Source organism: Triticum aestivum, chromosome 3B, assembly GCF_018294505.1.
Source record: "Triticum aestivum cultivar Chinese Spring chromosome 3B, IWGSC CS RefSeq v2.1, whole genome shotgun sequence".
Taxonomy (NCBI): Eukaryota; Viridiplantae; Streptophyta; class Magnoliopsida; order Poales; family Poaceae; genus Triticum; species Triticum aestivum.
Window position 1 is genome coordinate 528,739,074 of NC_057801.1, and position 19,313 is coordinate 528,758,386.

Sequence of the window (19,313 nt, forward strand, 5' to 3'; positions counted from 1 at the left end):
TATCAATGTGAGTGAGTAGGGATTGCCATGCAACGGATGCACTAGAGCTATAAATATATGAAAGCTCAACAAAAGAAACTAAGTGGGTGTGCATCCAACTTGCTTGCTCACGAAGACCTAGGGCATTTTGAGGAAGCCCGTCATTGGAATATACAAGCCAAGTTCTATAATGAAAAATTCCCACTAGTATATGAAAATGACAACACAAGAGACTCTCTATCATGAAGATCATGGTGCTATTTTGAAGCACAAGTGTGGAAAAGAGATAGTAGCATTGTCCCTTCTCTCTTTTTCTCTCTTTTTTTATTTTTTTATTTGGCCTTTCTTTTTTTATTTGGTGGGCTCTTTTTTTTCTTTTTTTTTCTTTTTAGTCCGAAGTCTCATCCCGACTTGTGGGGGAATCATAGTCTTCATCATCCTTTCCTCACTTGGGACAATGCTCTAATAATGAAGATCATCACACTTTTATTAATTTACAACTCGAGAATTACAACAACACTTAGAACAAAATATGACTCTATATGAATGCCTCCAGCGGTGTACCGGGATATGCAATGAATCAAGAGTGACATGTATGAAAATTATGAGGGTGGCCTTGCCACAAATATGATGTCAACTTCATGATCATGCAAAGAGCAATATGACAATGATGGAGGTCATAATAACGGAACGGTGAAAAGTTGCATGGCAATATATCTCGGAATGGCTATGGAAATGCCATAATAGGTAGGTATGGTGGCTGTTTTGAGGAAGTTAAATAATGGATGCATGATACCGGCGAAAGTTGCGCGGCACAATAGAGGCTAGCAAAGTGGAAGGGTGAGTGTGCGTATATCCATGGACTCACATTAGTCATAAAGAACTCATATACTTATTGCAAAAGTTTACTTGCCCTCGAAGAAAAGTACTACTACGCATGCTCCTAGGTGAAGGGGTGGTAGGAGTTAACCATCGCGTGATCCCAACCTCCACTCATAAGGAAGACAATTAAAAGAGCACCTCATGCAACAAATTTGTCACATAACTTTTACCATACGTGCATGCTATGGGACTTGCCAACTTCAACACAAGTATTTCTCAATTTCATAATTATCCACTAGCATAATATTACCACCTTTATATCTCAAAACAATTATCAAGCATCAAATTGATCCTAGTGTTTAATGCACTTTCTATGATAGTTTTTATTATACCTAACTTGGATGCTCATCATTCTAGGACCAAATTCATAACCATAGCAAATACCATGCTGTTCTAAGAGACTCTCAAAATAATATAAGTGAAGTATGAGAGACTAACAATTTCTACAAAATTAAGCCACCGCCGTGCTCTAAAAGATATAAGTGAAGCACTAGAGAAAATACTATCTAGCTCAAAAGATATAAGTGAAGCATGTAGTATTCTAACAAATTCCAATCAAGTGGGTTTCTCCCAAAGGTGTGTACATCATAGATGATTGTGGAAAACTAAAAAGCAATACTAATATCATACAAGACGCTCCAAGCAAAACACATATCATGTGGCGAATAAAAATATAGCTCTAAGCAAAGTTACTGATAAACGAAGACGAAAGAGGGGATGCCTTCCGGGGGCATCCCCAAGCTTAGGCTTTTGGCTATTATTGAATATCTTGGGGTGCCTTGGGCATCCCCAAGCTTAAGCTCTTGCCACTCCTTATTCCATAGTCCATCAAATCTTTACCCAAAACTTGAAAACTTCACAACACAAAACTCAACAGGAAATCTCATAAGCTCAGTTAGTGAAAGCAAGCAAAACCACCACATAAGGTACTGTAATGAACTCATTCTTTATTTATATTGGTGTTAAACCTATTGTATTTCAAGTTCTGTATAGTTTATACCACTTAATACTAGCCATAGATGCATCAAAATAAGCAAACAACATACGAAAGGCAGAATCTGTCAAAAATAGAACAGTCTGTAGCAATCTGTAACCCTATAATACTTCTGGAACTCTAAAACTCCTACAAAAATAGGAAGTCCTGAACAATTTGTCTATTGATCTACAGCAAAAATAATCAACACAAAAGCACATTTCTGTGAATTAACAAAACTAATTTCGTGCGCGCAAAGTTTCTGTTTTTCAGCAGAATCAAATTAACTATCACCATAGGTTATCCTATAGGTTCTACTTGGCACAAACACTAATTAAAACATAAAAACACATCTAAACAGAAGGTAGATGCAAAATTTATTACTAAACATAAACAAAAACGAAAAACACAAATAAAATTGGGTTGCCTCCCAACTAGCGCTATCGTTTAATGCCCCTAGCTAGGCATAAAAGCGAGGATAGATCTAAGTAGTGCCATAATAATAAGATAAATCTTGGAAACTCATCTCATATTCTCAACGTTCAGCAGCAAGTTTTCTTTGAGGCAAGCAAAAGTAATCAAAAGGGCTAAATTTAATGGGACAAAAGTCCCCAAGATCAATCACAGGAGGAATGGGTTCCTCCTTTGGCCCTTCATATTGCACAACTAATTCATCATTATAAGCATTCTTTTGGCAGAATTTCGTGAGCCTATACTCAAGAGAGTATCCTAGCTCGATGTTTTGAAGAGCAAAATCATTATTAAGTTCGGAAATTCTATCAACTAGGACATTGGTAGGAACCTTTTTTCTAAGGTTTTCATTGAAAGCAACATAGTCCAAAGATTGAAAACGCCTAATTTCCTCTTGATCGAAGAGGATCGCCTCTATGGGAGGACGACCGGCGTCCACCCTATAGTGCGCAAAGATTTCTTTGGCCTCTCTTATTATAAATCTAAACTCATGAGCCAAAAAGATAGTAACAACACGCTTAACAGAAGAATGCTCAATATTAGAAAATTCCAGGAAAATTCTTTGTATTCAATGATGCATATGCATAAATTATCTTTCAAGTTCAACTACAAGCATAGCGATGGCATCTGCAAGACTACTAGTTCTATGAAGAATAGAACCACCCATAGAGGGTAAAGCACCGGCACAAGTAAAGAAATCTTGAATAACTCCTTTTCCGATAATATTACCACTACCGATTCGAAACTTTTTAGTATGCAAAATAGGGGGTTCTTCGGTAGGAGCATCAAAATTTTCCATGTTATCATTATTGTCCATATCGACGATAATCTCCCCAAATTCAGACATAACGGCAAACAAAAGCGAGGAAGAAGAAGAGAGAAAGCGAAAGAGAGGGCGAATAAAACGGCATGGGTGAAGTGGGGGAGAGGAAAACAAGAGGCAAATGGCAAATAATGTAAATGCGAGGGAGATGACTTTGTGATGGGTACTTGGTATGTCTTGACTTGAGCGAAGACCTCCCCGGCAACGGCGCTAGAAATCCTTCTTGCTACGTCTTGAGCTTGCGTTGGTTTTCCCTAAAGAGGAAAGGGTGATGCAGCAATAGTAGCGTAAGTATTTCCCTCAGTTTTTGAGAACCAAGGTATCAATCCAGTAGGAGGCTCCTCAAAAGTCCCATGCACCTACACAAACAAACAAAGAACTCGCAACCAACGCAATAAAGGGGTTGTCAATCCCTTCACGGCCACTTGCAAAGGTGAGATCTGATAGAGATAATATGATAAGATAAATATATTTTTGGTATTTTATAATATAAATTGGAAAAGTAAAGATGCAAATAAAAGTAGATTGAAAGCTTATATGATAAGAAATAGACCCGGGGGGCATAGGTTTCACTAGTGGCTTCTCTCATGATAGCATAAGTATTACGGTGGGTGAACAAATTACTGTCGAGCAATTGATAGAAAAGCGAATAATTATGAGATTATCTAGGCATGATCATGTATATAGGCATCACGTCCGTGACAAATAGACCGACTCCTGCCTCCATCTACTACTATTACTCCACACATCGACCGCTATCCAGCATGCATCTAGAGTATTAAGTTCATAAGAACAGCATAACGCATTAAGAAAGATGACATGATGTAGAGGGATAAACTCATGCAATATGATATAAACCCCATCTTTTATCCTCGATGACAACAATACAATACGTGCCTTGTTGCCCCTGCTGTCACTAGGAAAGGACACCGCAAGATTGAACCCAAAGCTAAGCACTTCTCCCATTGCAAGAAAGATCAACCTAGTAGGCCAAACCAAACTGATAATTCGAAGAGACTTGTAAAGATAACTTAATCACACATAAAAGAATTCAGAGGAGATTCAAATATTTCTCGTAGATAAAGATCATAAACACACAATTCATCGGATCTCGACAAACACACCGCAAAAAGAGTTACATCGAATAGATCTCCAAGAAGATCGATGAGAACATGGTATTGATATCCAAAAAGAGAGAAGAAGCCATCTAGCTAATAACTATGGACCCGAAGGTCTGTGGTAAACTACTCACAACTCATCGAAGGGGCTATGGTGTTGATGTAGAAGCCCTTCGTGGTCGATTCCCCCTCCGGTGGAGCGGCGGTGAAGGCTCTAAGATGGGATCTCGTGGATACAGAAGGTTACGGTGGTGGAAATAGTTTTTCGTCGTCTCCTTTGATGTTCTCGGGGTACGTGGGTATATATAGGAGGAAGAAGTAGGTCGGTGGCCGCCCGAGGGGCCCACGAGATAGGGGGCGCGCCCTCCACCCTCGTGGCCGCCTCAACTGCTTCTTGACTTGCACTCCAAGTCCTCTGGATCACGTTCGTTCCAAAAATCACGCTCCCGAAGGTTTCATTCCATTTGGACTCTGTTTGATATTCCTTTTCTTTGAAACATTGAAATAGGCAAAAAAACAGCAATACGGGCTGGCCCTCCGGTTAGTAGGTTAGTCCTAAAAATGATATAAATGTGTAAAGTAAAGCCCATAAACATCCAAAACGGGTAATATAATAGCATGGAACAATCAAAAATTATAGATATGTTGGAGACGTATCATGGTGGCACCTCAGGTCGAAGGTTATAAGTTCACCAAGGTGCTCATGGATGGAGGGAGCAGTATCAACATCTTGTATTATGAAACCTTCCGTCGCATGGGGTTGACGGATAAGAATCTTAAACCGTCAAACACCATTTTCCATGGTGTGGTACCTGGTAAATCGGCTTATCCTATTGGTAAGATAGCTCTGGAGGTTGCTTTTGGAGATGATCATGATTCAAGATAAGAGACATTGACTTTTGAAGTGGTGAAAATCCGGAGCCCATACCATGCCCTGTTTGGACGGTCGGCTTATGCTAAGTTCATGGCAAGGCTGTGTTATGTTTATCTGTAGCTCAAGATGCCGGGTCATAAGGGGACCATCACAGTACATGGAAGCCAAAAGATCGCTTTGGAATGTGAGGAAGGTGATGCGGCTTATGTTGAGTCGGTTTGTGCAACAGAGGAGTTGAAGTTCTATAAGGACAATGTTGATCCGGCAAATACGACTTCTTTTAAAAAACCAACTACAGAGCATGATCCGGCTTTGAAGTTTAAATCGGCTGATGAAACTAAGCTCGTTGATTTTGTTCCTGGCGATTCATCCAAGCAATTTAGCATCAGCGCTAACCTGGATCCAAAATAGGAAAGCGCGCTCATCAAGTTCATCCATGAGAACTAGGACATCTTTGCATGGAAACCTTATGACATGCCAGGTGTACTGAGGGAACTCGCTGAGCACACTCTTAATATTGATCCCAAGTTTAAACCGGTCAAGCAGTTTCTCCGCGCTTCAATGAAGAGAGACGCAAGGCCATTGGTGAGGAGGTAGCCCGGCTCTTGGCGGCAGGGTTTATTGTGAAGGTTTTTCATCCTGAGTGGTTGGCTAACCCGGTGCTGGTGCTTAAGAAGAATGGTACTTGGCGTATGTGTGTGGATTACATAGACTTGAACAAGGCTTGTCCGGCTGATCCCTTTGCCCTCCCTCGTATTGATCAAATTATTGATGCTACGGCGGGTTGTGAGCGTTTGAGTTTTCTGGATGCTTATTCCGGTTATCATCAGATCAAAATGGCAGTTAAGGACCAGGAGAAGACGGCTTTTATAACTCCCTTTGGAGCCTTCTGCTATGTGTCTATGCCTTCTGGGCTCAAGAGTGCCCAGGCGACTTATCAGCGATGTGTGCAGAATTGTCTGCATAATCAGATTGGGTGCAATGTTCATGCTTATGTGGATGATATCGTGGTGAAATCCAGGAAAGCAGAGACGTTAATAGCTGATTTGAAGGAAACTTATGATAATCTCAGGGTTTATAAGATGATGCTTAATCCGGCCAAGTGTGTTTTTTGTGTACCAGTAGGCAAGCTCTTGGGTTTTCTGGTGTCTAACAGGGGCATTGAAGCTAATCCGGAAAAGATCAAGGCTATTACGTCCCTAGCTAAACCGGCGTGTATCAATGATGTTCAATGTCTGGCGGGTCATATTGCAGCGCTAAGCCAGTTTATCAGCCGGTTGGGAGAGAAGGCCATCCCTCTATACCAGATGATGAAAAAGACAAACAACTTTGTCTGGAGTGATGCTGCTGATGCGGCGTTTGAGGATCTGAAGAAGCAGTTAGCCGAGCCGCCTGTTCTTGCTGCCCCCATTGATAAAGAACCATTACTGTTATATGTGGCTGCTAACGCCTGGGCTGTCAGCGTGGCTATTGTGGTGGAGCGCAAGGAGGCAGGTAAGGAGTATCTGGTTCAGCGGCCGGTTTATTACATCAGTGAGGTGCTTATTGAGTCAAAACAGAGATACCCACATTGGAAGAAGCTGGTGTATGGAGTTTTTATGGCGAGCCGGAAGCTTAAGCAATATTTTCAGGGCCATCCCATCACTGTGGTTAGTTCCGCTCCTTTGGGAGATATCATTCAGAACAGGGAGGCAACTGGCCGGGTTGCTAAGTGGGCTATCGAGCTTGGACCTCATGGGTTAAAATATATGCCTCGCACGGCCATCAAATCCCAAGTGCTCATGGATTTCATCAATGATTGGACAGAGTTGCAGGCACCTGAGGATAAATCGGATAACACATACTAGACTATTCACTTCGACGGGTCCAGACAATTGGAGGGCTCGGGGGCTGGAGTGGTTCTTACTTCCCCTCGAGGTGACAAATTTTGCTATGTTCTTCGCTTGATGTTTCCTTGTACTAACAATGCAGCTGAGTATGAGGCCTTGCTCCACGGTCTTCGGAAGACTAAGGAGATGAACTTAATCCGGGTATGATGCTTTGGGGACTCCGATTTGCTGGCTCAGCAAGTTTCTGGTACTTGGGATTCTAAGGATCCACTCATGGCGGCTTATCAATGTGAGGTGGATATCATTGTTGGTCACTTCAAGGGTTACCAGGTCGAGCACATTGATAGGCAGAAGAATGAAGTGGCGGACGCTTTAAGCCGGCTGGGGTCTCAGCGTAAACCGGTGCCGCCCAATGTCTTTCTTGACATTCTGCATAACCCGTCGATCAAGCTACCAACGGAGGAGCATCTGGTTGTTCCCGACCCGGAGGCTCAATTGGTGGCGGTTCTTCATGCTATTCCTGATTGGACGGTGCCCTACTTAGCGTATATGACCCGGGGCGAGTTACCCAAGGACGAAGTTTTGGCAAGACAGATAATCCGGCGGTCCAAGTCCATGACTATTGTCAATGGCGAGTTACATCACTGCAGTGTCTCGGGGGCGTTTCAATGTTTTGTTTCTCCTAAACAAGGTTGTGAGATCTTGCGTGAAATCCATGAAGGGGATTGCAGTCATCATGCCGGTTCAAAATCCCTTGTGGCTAAGTCTTTTCGACATGGTTTTTACTGGCTAATAGCTCATGCTGATGCTAAGGATTTGGTCAGGAAGTGTGACAGTTGTCAGAAGTTTTCACGTTGGACCCATGTTCCGGCTCAGGAATTGAGGATGATCCCAATCACCTGGCCGTTTGCAACTTGGGGGCTTAATATGGTTGGGCCCTTTAAGAGGTCCACGGACAAGAAGACTGAAAGTGTGTTATATCGACTAGAGGGGGTGAATAGGCTATTTTTATGAATTCTTCACTGAGGAATTTGCTGGTGAGGAAATTCCTAAATGAAGAACTACTTGCAGCGGAATAAGTACTCAAAAGTAAACACAGCAGAACACAAGCATAGTCATCATAATGAAATGAAGACAAGCACAGAGTACAGAAAGCGTAAGCACGGGATAACACAGGATGAAGACGGACAGACTGAAGAAATTGAACTGAGAAAATTGAGAAAGTCTTCAGTCAAAGTCTTCAAACAGATATGAACAAGCACACAACAACAGAAATGAGGAAATGAAAGAGTTGAGGAAATAGAACCAGTAAGCTTGGTGAAGACAATGATTTGGTAGACCAGTTCCAACTGTTGTCTCAGTTGTACGTCTGGTTGGAGCGGCTGAGTATTTAAACTCGAGGACACACAGTCCTCACCGTATTATCCTTGAGCTAAGGTCAGACAGACCTCGCCCAATCACTCCTGGTAAGTCTTCAGGTGACTTCCAAACCTTCACAGACTAGGTCACTCGGCGATCCACAATTCCTCTTGGATGCTCTAGACCATGACGCCTAACCGTCTGGAAGAAGCACAGTCTTCGAAGGTAACAAGCGTTGAATCCACACAGGATCAATCTCTTCAGTGATGCTTAATCACTTTGGGTTGTAGTGTGTTGGGTTTTGGTTTTTCCTCACTTGATGATTTTCGCTCAAAGTCCTCGGAGGATGGGATGCTCTCAAATGACAAGTGTCAGTTTCTCTCGGAGCAGCCAACCAGCTAGTGGTTGTAGGGGGCGGCTATTTATAGCCTAGGGAACAGCCCGACATGATAAGAAATAAATGCCCTTCAATGATATGACCGTTAGGTGGGTAGACACTACTAGTGAAAAGCCTAGCAGCAGCGCGGGTTTTGGGCCTCTCGGTAGCGCGGGGACAGGCGCTACTAATAAGGCGCTACAGCTAACGTATAGCAGTAGCGCCTGTTGTCCCACGCTACTTCTATACATGAATAGCTGTAGCGCTGTTTAGAAAAGGGCACTGCTGATATTATCTGCAACGATGTTTACCGGGAAGCGCTATTGGTAATGCGGCGCTACTGCTAAATTTCCCCCCCTCGCTACTACTAGTTTTATTAGTTTTTTTCCTGCATATTTGTTTTTGTATTTGTTTTGTAATTGAATAGGCTTTATACAATAATCTTTAGCATATCATACACATACAAATGTAATCATAGCATATACATACAATTAGTCTCATCAAATCATGTCATCATCATAATCATCATCCAACACAAAGTGGTCTCTCGTCGTCATCTAGAAAATAGCGATACAAGTCTCGATTACTTGCAAATACATCGTCATCCATCTAAACAATGGTATACGCGAGAAGAGCTATCACTTTGAGTACATGAGTTCGTATCCCTCTCTCGCATTAGCGTGAACCTAAACTAACTACTGCCTGTCGCTCGGAAACCGGAAACCGGTACACCTGGGCCTGACACTCCGGCCACTTGTCATATATATACTCCTGGCATAGCACTTATTCACCATCGATGATCTATGCACCTGCATCGTCACATGAGTCGATGATATGCAACATATATAGTTGAGCAACAAAAAGAGACAGACTTGGCAAAAATAGAAACAACATATCATAAGTATAAATAACAAAGTTCATCGTACCCCAAAATGCCCTAACTAGAGTGATTTTCGCTAGTTGAGGAGGAGGACGGTTTAATTACATCACAAATAAAGTTTCGCCGTGCATAACTCAAAGTTTTGTCATACAGGAAGTATGGACTAAACGGACACATTGTCATATATCGACAATCACTCCAACATGTCGTTCCATCCATCCATGTCAGGGAGATAGTCCCCGAGCCTAGTGAAAGGCTTTAGGTCGAGACGCTGAGCGGCTACCCATGTTCGGACGTCTTCCCGCGACATTTGTCCTTCTTCGTAGAACATCCCTATTTTTCCGATGACCTCCTTCATGATGATTTGGGAAAGTTCGCGCTGGATGTGATAGAACTCGGCTCGAAGTCGATGATCCTCGATATCTCCTACGTACTTTGCCCATTGCAGAATATGGGCATCGCCGGATCTAGGTGACATGCGAAGGTTCTGGTGATCCCGTCTGTACTCCAGCATGTGGTGTAGGACATTGAATCCATCATTAAGAGAATCGTTCGGTTGCTGGATGCAGCAGAAGTCGGTCTTATGGCCAAAGGCCACCCTGCCGCCCCTTCTCTTCTTGTCCCTGACCTCTCCACCCCTTGCTTGGTAGTAAAACATAGCACTGTTGAGAACATCCTTGATGTGGGTGTAATCCTTTTTGTGAATGTTCTTCAACTTGTCCAAGTAAAGAGCGTGGGAGAATCGGGGGTATAGGATGATGAGGACGGCGCGCCCGCCGCTACGCAAAATAAGTACACCTCAAATTACTTAGCCTCCACCGTGCAAATGAATTATTGAAATCGAAGGAAGGATAGCAGCGCGGATGACTTACACGGGATGATAAGACACGAGAATCGCCCCCTTGTCCTTGTTGGCGAGCATGAAATTGATGATGTATTCCCTCGCGTATACATGGTGCTCTGCGCAGACTCCCAAGAAGCCCTCGTGCATGTAGTACGGGTCAGCGACACAGATATGAGATATCTGCTCAAACCCGATGATGTAGTTCATGTGCAAGGCATAAAGTCGGGCAAACGTAAAATCCAGCTTCTTCACGTGAAACATGTCGAATATGTAATCGAATCGGAGGAAGAACTTATCCACAGGGAAGCTATCGACGTACGACATTTGCCGCGGAACGTTAACCACGTAGAGTGGGTATCCTGGATCTGTCGAGGCGATGAGGCCTTTCTCTACCTGCAACACATCATCATGAAGTCTCCTTAGATCGCTGAATCTGGCCTGTAGCGCTGTTGCAGGTAGGATTGGTTGACCGGGGATATGCCATTTATCCGCATCGGGGATATCTATACGGTCCTGAAGCCGAGGCTGCTGAGGCGGCTGGATCATAGGCTTTTTTGCCTTTCCTTGCTCTCTTCCTAGACTTCCTTACTACCGGAAGGTCGTCCATAATACGTTGAGACGGCAATTCAGGCACCGACTCATGACGCTCAAATCCTGAGGAGGCGCCAGTATAGACATACTGTTCAGTGCCACCGTCGTCCTCATCCTCATCCATGGCGACGTCATCAGCGACTAATGGAGCCTCCTCCTTACCCCGTCTGCTATCACCCAACCCGACACCCGACGCTAATTGGGTAGGTGGGGTGTTGATGTTCATACCTTGCTGAGGCTGCGTGCTTGTGGGTGTGCTCCCGACCGCCTCCAGACGAAGCAGACTCTTTGGCCACAACAGGACCCACCCATTGCAACAATCACCAAGCCGCCGCGGTGTCTCCTCGTCATCCACCAGTAGTATTGGAGGAGGCAAATTCTCGTGGCCGGTTCGACACTGGCCACAGAAACCTTGAACACGTTCGGGGGGATCGGCCGGTTGTGGAACAATGGTTCCTTCGACTCCATTATCGTCGCCTTCCCCACGTCCACCTTCTGGTCGCCGATGGTGTACAATATGGTGCACGGGGTTTCGTTGGCCTGCAAAGAAAAGTCTGCAACGTGAGACATCCGAAAGGCAACAAAAACAGGAGATTATACATTTATATTGAAGGGGGCCGGTGTGACAGATACCGTGAGGGCGTCGAGCTCAGCCAAAGACGAAGCACCGCAGAGCACGTCCGGTGCGGGAGCCGGTGCGGGAGCAGGTGCGGGAGCCGGTGCGGGAGTAGGTGCTCCCAAGAAGTCAGCAAGGGGAAAGTCCTCTGCATTTTTTTCTGGATTTTGCCTTGTCCAAGTGAAAACACCCGTCACCAAGGAAGTAGACAAATCTGCAACCACCTGTTTTGCGGCAGCTACCGCTGTTGCGACTATCTGAGATGATTTCTTCTCAACCGCAATCTCAACCTTCTTGTCAATTTTTTCTTCAGTTAACCTCCGTCTTTCCTTTCTCTCCTCCGTGGTCTCATGGTAGTACTTCTTCCACGTGGCGCCATCTCCGACAGCGTGCACGCGTCCATACGACGGTCGAGTATCCACCGGTTGTCGTTTCAATATGTTCAACGCCCGGTTGAATGGAGTGTCCCACTTGGGCCTCGCCAATGCCTCAGATGGCAAGTCGCTTTCAGCCGCAATCTGGTGTTGCTCTCTCTACAAAAGGCACAAGGATCGTATACAAATATGACTAATGTGTGCAATCGAATTGATCAGAAACTAAAATTACCAGCAGTCTCATGAACTCCGTAATGACCGGTGTTGTCTCGTAAACCTTCTTCACTGGGTCCCAACGGTGTCGGGCCCTCAGGACGTCACACTCCTGTGGGACGGTGAAATCCGCCAAGGGGTCTGGGATGCCCAGACTCGCGGCTTCCGCGTCCTCCTTGGCCCATTTGGACCTCTTTCGGCCGTAACCACGGCTTCCTAGGTGGTGGCTCCCAATGTTCCTCTCTTGAAGCCCCTTCATGTACTTAGACTTTTTTTTGGCAGCTTCGGCCTCGCAAGCCTCCTTGAATATTTGAAACTGCTCTTCCGTGATTGTCGGATTATCCTTTACAATCTCGGAGTAGGGTTCCTTCTTGTCGATGATCCTTGCTTTCACTCGAGTTTTCCAGGCGGCCAACGCGTCGCTAAACTTGGTCATGGCGTGTTTGTTTATCTTCTTCATCGTCGGGTCCTCGTCTGGATCTTCATAATCCTTCTCATTCTGGCCGGGAACAAGAATATCTGGTGAAACTTCTTTAGGAGGGAGCTCCTCATATTTTCTATCTTCTGTAGTTTCTCATCGTTGATGGTGGCGGTTGTCCGTACGATGCAGCCTATTTGATTGTCGTAGCATCGACGTGCTTCCTCGGGTGCCTTTGGTTCAAAAATGCCGTCGTCCACCTCCGTGACCACCAGTCTAGTAGTCCTGAGTTTGTTAGGAAGCCATTGCCTCTTTGCTTTCGGTTCTACACCGGCTCTGCTCCCCGAGGTAGCACCGGTCTCAGTCTCAGCGCCGGTCTCGATGCCGGTCTGAGTCTCAACTCCGGTCTCAGTCTCAGCACCGGTCTGCGTGTCAGTCTCAGTCCCCGATGCCACCGGTGGGCCCAGCAACAACATCGGTTGATCGTCGGTAAGGCTAAAAAAATCGCTTGCCGCGCGGTAGACGTCGTCGCAATCACCAGAACCCTGTCCTTCATCGTTGCTAGCCATGTTTCCTATGATTAAATCTAGTCAATTAATTCTAGACCTAATAAAATGAATAATGACATAAAAAAGGCCTATTGTTTTGCAGGAATGTTGACTCCTTCCTGGTGCGGCAAATCCCGGGCACTCGATATGTCCTAGTTTGTAGCACAAGTCATGCCGAAATTCACGGAAAATTTCGGCATGACCTTTGCTAAAAAGTGGACAAATCGAGAACCTGAAATTTGCCAAAACAGAAATGAATCAACATTCCAGAAAAACATAGGCCACTCAGCATCATTCCCTAGAAACAGTGTTCAAATATCCCTCTTCGACACCGCAACACATGTCCAAATATACACGAGCAACCACATGTCCAAATTTCACAAGCTAATTCAAAAACAAAGTGTAGAAGAAAATTCATTTAACTACTAATAGAACAAAATTCAGTTAACTTTAGTGCTCTATAATGATGAAAGAAAAAAAATTCAGTTAACTACTAATTTCATTCATTTAGGTTATTCATTTAACATCACCTAATTAACCTACTGTACCACTGCTACTAGCAGCACTACTAACCTAGTTAACCTAGCAAAACTCTAGTGCCCTAACTGAAAAACATCTAATTAACATCTACTAGTACCACTATTGCCCTAACCTAGTTAACACGTACTAGTATCACTATATACTATACAAGCAGCATCTACCCTAATTAAACCCTACTGCCCTAACTAACTTTTGTTGTAAACCAATTTTTTTTGCTCTAAACTAATTTTTGCTCTAACATCTACTACTTAACATCCTTTGCTCTAAACTAAATTTTTTGCTATAAACAGACTTTTGCTCTACTAATTTTTTCTCTAAAATGCAAAGAGACAGGAGTCGGGGGGAGGGGTGGGGGACTTACAGAGAGGGGAGACACGATGGCGGGGAGGTGCTCGGTGACGGAGGCAGGGGCGGAGAGGGCGGGCTCGGGCACGGGCAACGGCAGTCCTGGGCGGGCTCGGGCAGCGGTGAGGTGGAGGGCGTCGACGGTGACGTCGAGGGCGGCCTCGGGCGGCGGCAGTGAGGCTGAGGGCGGCCTCGAGCGGCGGCGGTCAGGATGACGGCGACCTCGGGGGGAGACGGTGAGGTTGCAGGCGTCCACGCCAGCAGGAGACGACGGTGAAGTGGGGCGACGGCGAATTGGGGAGACGGCGGCGAGGGCGAGGGATTTGGGGAAGAAGTGTGGTGGCCGGGGGGCGGGGGGAACCGCTGTTTAAGTGAAACATAACGGTAGCGCGTTTCTGAAACGCGCTATAGCTAAGTTAGCTACAGCGTGTTTCCTGAAACCCGCTACTGCTATTCCTTTCTCCTTTTTTCCCTTTTTTCTTTTATTTTTCTTTACATTTTATTTTTTCCTTTCTCCTTTTTCTTTTTCTTTCATTTTCATTTACTTTTCTACTTGTTTTTCACTTTATTTTATTTCCGTTAGCAGCAGCGCCTTACACGTAAGCGCGCTACAGCTAAGGAGAGTAGCAGTAGCGCTGGGCCAGTATATGCGCTACTGCTAGGTTGGGCTAGCCATGTGCTCCCAGTTCAAACATAGCAGCAGCGCTTTTCGCTTGTACGCGCTACTGCTAAAGTCATAGCAGTAGCGCGGTTTATTTACGCGCGTTGCTACTAAGTAGCAGTAGCGTTTGATTTTGTCCAGCGCTACTGGTAACATTCTGTGTATAAGGTTTTCCCTAGTAGTGAGATATTTTGGGACAGCTGGCGCATAGCACAGCAACGGTCGGAAGTTTGACTCTCAAATTCCTCAGGGCTATCATGTTCCTCACTGTGTAGGCAATCCGCACTGGCGAATTCCTAGCTCCTCGGCCAGAACAAATTCCTCAGAGACCAGAAGAACTTAGTCTCTGTCACTGAAGAATATGACTGAACTGTATGAGATTTCCAATGGCTTCACTCGAAGGGATTGGTAGGTGTAGGATTTTGAGTTGAGCATCACATGGAAATTTTTCCTTAATATTTCCTCGACCCCCTTTAACAGTACGGTATTCCCTATGACTCAAGAAAGAGAAAATGAAACTACGAAAACAAAAGTCTTCACGCTTCATGTTCCTCGAATGATTGCCAAGTCTTCAAGTTCACACCAATTTCTTCACTTTCAAAGTCTTCAGAAAGTCTTCAGTAATCCAAAGTCTACAGTTGAAGAACTTCATTTTTAGGGGTCGACTTTCTCTGTAAATATCAAACTCCTCATAGACTTATAGACCTGTGTACACTCACCAACGCATCAGCCCCTTAACCTATAAGTCTTCAATACACTAAAATCACTAAGGGGCACTAGATGCACTTACAATCTCCCCCTTTTTGGTGATTGATGACAATATAGGTTAAGTTTTCAACGGGGATAAACATATGAAGTGTAAATACTGATATTGAGGAATTTGATTGCAAGATATAGAAGAACTCCCCCTGAAGATGTGCATAGTGAGGAATTTGCTTTTGAAGCAATGCACCCTTGAAGAGTATAATCATGGAGATCTCCCCCTATATCTTGTAATTCATACACGCATTTGACATATTATGAAGAATTTGAAATGCATGATGAAATATGGTGACTGATGTAATTCAGCATGCGTGCATAGATATTGATGAGGAATAAGCATGCAGAAGAACTCAGAAAAAGTATCAGGCCACCATAGAGTTTAAGATTACAATTCGATCCAGCAAGGTCATCAAAAGAACGAGAGTTGTAACTTAGAAAAAAACACGCCCATATAAGATAGACCCGCTTGAAGACTAACTCAAATTTCTCCCCCTTTGTCATCGAATGACCAAAAGGGTTGAAAATGAGGACTAACGCCCCTGAAGAATATCATGATGATGGAGGAGCGCTAGCATTGTTGGGGTCTTGAGTTGTTGTAGGGCCTGCCGCAGTGTCGTCCAAGTCTTCATACTCGTCCGTGTCGCGTGATGAAGAATATGAACTAGCGACCAAGGAAGGAACCTTCACCTTCTTGAATCTCTTTGGTGGAGGAGCAGACCAGTCAAAATCTTCCTTGAAACCCATTTGCTTCAGATCTTCTTCACCATAGAGATGTGACAGAATAGCCCAGGTGCGATCGAAGACTTCATGGAGGTAGTAATGGTTTTTCTTCACTTCATTATGTGTAGAAGTCATGTTGTGAAGAATAGAGCCAAACTGACGCTTAACCCATTTGTGTTTTCGATCCACCTTCTGGTGAAGAGTAAGAAGCAGCTCTCGGTCAGCCATCACACGAGGAGCAGTGGCTTGAGGATTTGGCTTGGATGCATTGGCAGCAGAATCATGAGTGGCAGAGTCATCATTGGTGGAATAAGATGCAGCTTTGCAGAACTGGCCATCCAATGGACGAGTACCTTCATCGATAACAGCTGGTGCCTTGCCCTTCTCATCAGCTGAGGAATATGTCCGCTTGAGGACTTCAATTGAGGGCAACTAGCTGAGGTGATTCTGAAAGTCAGCTTTGTAGTTGAGTGAAGACCTTGTTCTGAGGAATCTCATGATCCAGGGAGCATAAGGCTTCAGCTCAAACGGAGAAAGTGCAACATTTGCCAGAGTCCTCATGAAGAAATCATGATAATTGACAGGGATGCCAAGCATGATGTTGAATAGCATATTCTTCATGATGCCAACAATTTCCTCATCGGATGAGTCGTGGCCTTTCATAGGACTCATAGTCTTCGTCAGAATGCGCTAGACGGTTCTTTGCACATACATCAATTCCTTCACGAGGAATTTGGTCCTTGGGGCTTGACCAGGCTTTAGAGGCTTCATAAGTACTTGCATGTAATGAGCAGTGAGTTCAGGCTCTTGGTACAGACAACGAGCACCTTCGGGTGGAGGACTGATTGGTAGGGCATGAAGTAATTCAGAGGCTGGTGCTTTGTAATGAGTGTTTTCGGTCATCCAGTCCAACACCCAAGTTTTGATATCATCAGCATCACCTGTGATGTGCAACGTTGCATAGAACTGAAGAATAAGCTCTTCATTCCAATCAACTATGTCAGAGCAAAAGTCGAGCAGTCATGCATCATGAAGCATACTGAGGACTTGAGAGAAGCAAGGCATTGATTCCATGTGTCAGTGTCAAAACCGGTGGATCTCGGGTAGGGGGTCCCGAACTGTGCGTCTAGGCGGATGGTAACAGGAGACAAGGGACACGATGTTTTTACCCAGGTTCGGGCCCTCTCGATGGAGGTAAAACCCTACTCCTGCTTGATTAATATTGATGATATAGGTAGTACAAGAGTGGATCTACCACAAGATCAGAGAGGCTAAACCCTAGAAGCTAGCCTATGGTATGATTGTTGTTCGTCCTACGGACTAAAACCCTCCGGTTTATATAGACACCAGAGAGGGCTAGGGTTACACAAAGCCGGTTACAAAGGTAGGAGATCTACATATCCGTATCGCCAAGCTTGCCTTCCACGCCAAGGAAAGTCCCATCCGGACACGGGACGAAGTCTTCAATCTTGTATCTTCATAGTCTAGTAGTCCGGCCAAAGATGATAGTTCGGCTATCCGGACACCCCCTAATCCGGGACTCCCTCAGTAGCCCCCGAACCAGGCTTCAATGACGATGAGTCCGGCGCGTAGATTGTCTTCGGCATTGCGAAGCGGGTTCTTCTCCAAATTCCATATACTTGTCGAATAGTGTCCGGCTTCTTATAAATGCTGCGCTCCTTGGCTTCCATGCCCAATAATGGCCATCTTCCACGTGTCGAACGAATGCGAAAAGCCAGGGTATTTTTACACTTTCAACCACTAGTTGTGCAAATGAGCCGCCTATAAAAAGAGACGAGGATCTAGATCTGAATCACACCATCCTCCCTCTGCGAGCATTCATCGGAGCGCCTCTGACAAAAATCCATTCCATCATGGACAATCGACGCGGCTCCTCCTCTCGCACTCCCAGCCCTCAGCTTGGAGATTGGGAGAGATGCTCGGTCCCACACAGCAAGCTAGCGACGCTCCAAACCAAGGGATTTCTTCCCCCAGCCTTCATGGTTCCGGTTCGAGCCGGACTCGCCACCTATAAGGGCGGAAAGCATCCTTGATCCCTCCAAAGGAGAGCGGGTATGCTTTGTCCCTTATCTGATAAGAGGACTCAGATTTCCAATACATCCGTTTCTCCGGGGGCTCCTGGAGTTCTACGGCCTCCAGCTGCACCACCTTACGCATGCCTCCATTCTGCACATCGCGGGCTTCGTGGCCCTTTGTGAACTGTTCTTGGGCGTCGAGGCTCATTTTGCACTGTGGAAGAGGTTATTCTGCCTCGTACCCCGTTCTCATGAGGGGTCAATATATCAAGTGGGCGGAGCCGGACTATGGCGCATCGCCGGGACCGGATATCTATCCGGAACCCCGAAGAAGGCGTCCGAAGACTGGCCTTCAGAATGGTTTTATATGGAAGACGTCCCGCTGCCGGATCCTGTTTGGATCGGCCTCCCGGAGTTCAGTAATGCTCCTTTGAAGAAGCGCTTGAGCTGGCGCCCGCGGAGCCCCCAGAGGGAGAATGACAGGGATGTCCTCTACCTGATGAGCCGAATAAGGTTATTAGCTCATTCCGGCCTCACTATGATTGGAGTCATGGCCACATGCATTATGCGGGGGGTGCAGCCGCTCCAGTATAGGGGCCACCCCATGTGGGAGTTCAACGGGGAGGATGATGCCACCCGCCATGGCCGTAAGGGGCCGGGATCGGTCGCCGATCTGGTGAATATCTTGTCCGGCCTGTAAAAAGGGGAAAAGGAGGATTTTCTCCGTGTTAGTCCACTGAACGGATTTTCTATGAACAATCCTCGAAGTTGGGTAAGAGGACATTTCTTTTTGCCTATCCGATCCCCATTCCCATGGTTAAGTATCTCATTTTGTGATTTTGACGCAGGAACTGCGCCGGGCTGTAGAGGATATACACAGCCCGCCTCCACAACCCGAGGATCCAGAATAGTCCCTCGATCCGGCTTCTAAATAGGATTTAGACATAAAGGTGGAGCTGATCGATGGGGTGTTCCATCAACTTAGCATCGACAATGCTTTGGTCTCCATTACGGCTGACTACCCCGGAATATTTCCAGCTTCCCAGGTAACTGTGACCGAAGTCCTGATACCATGACCCAT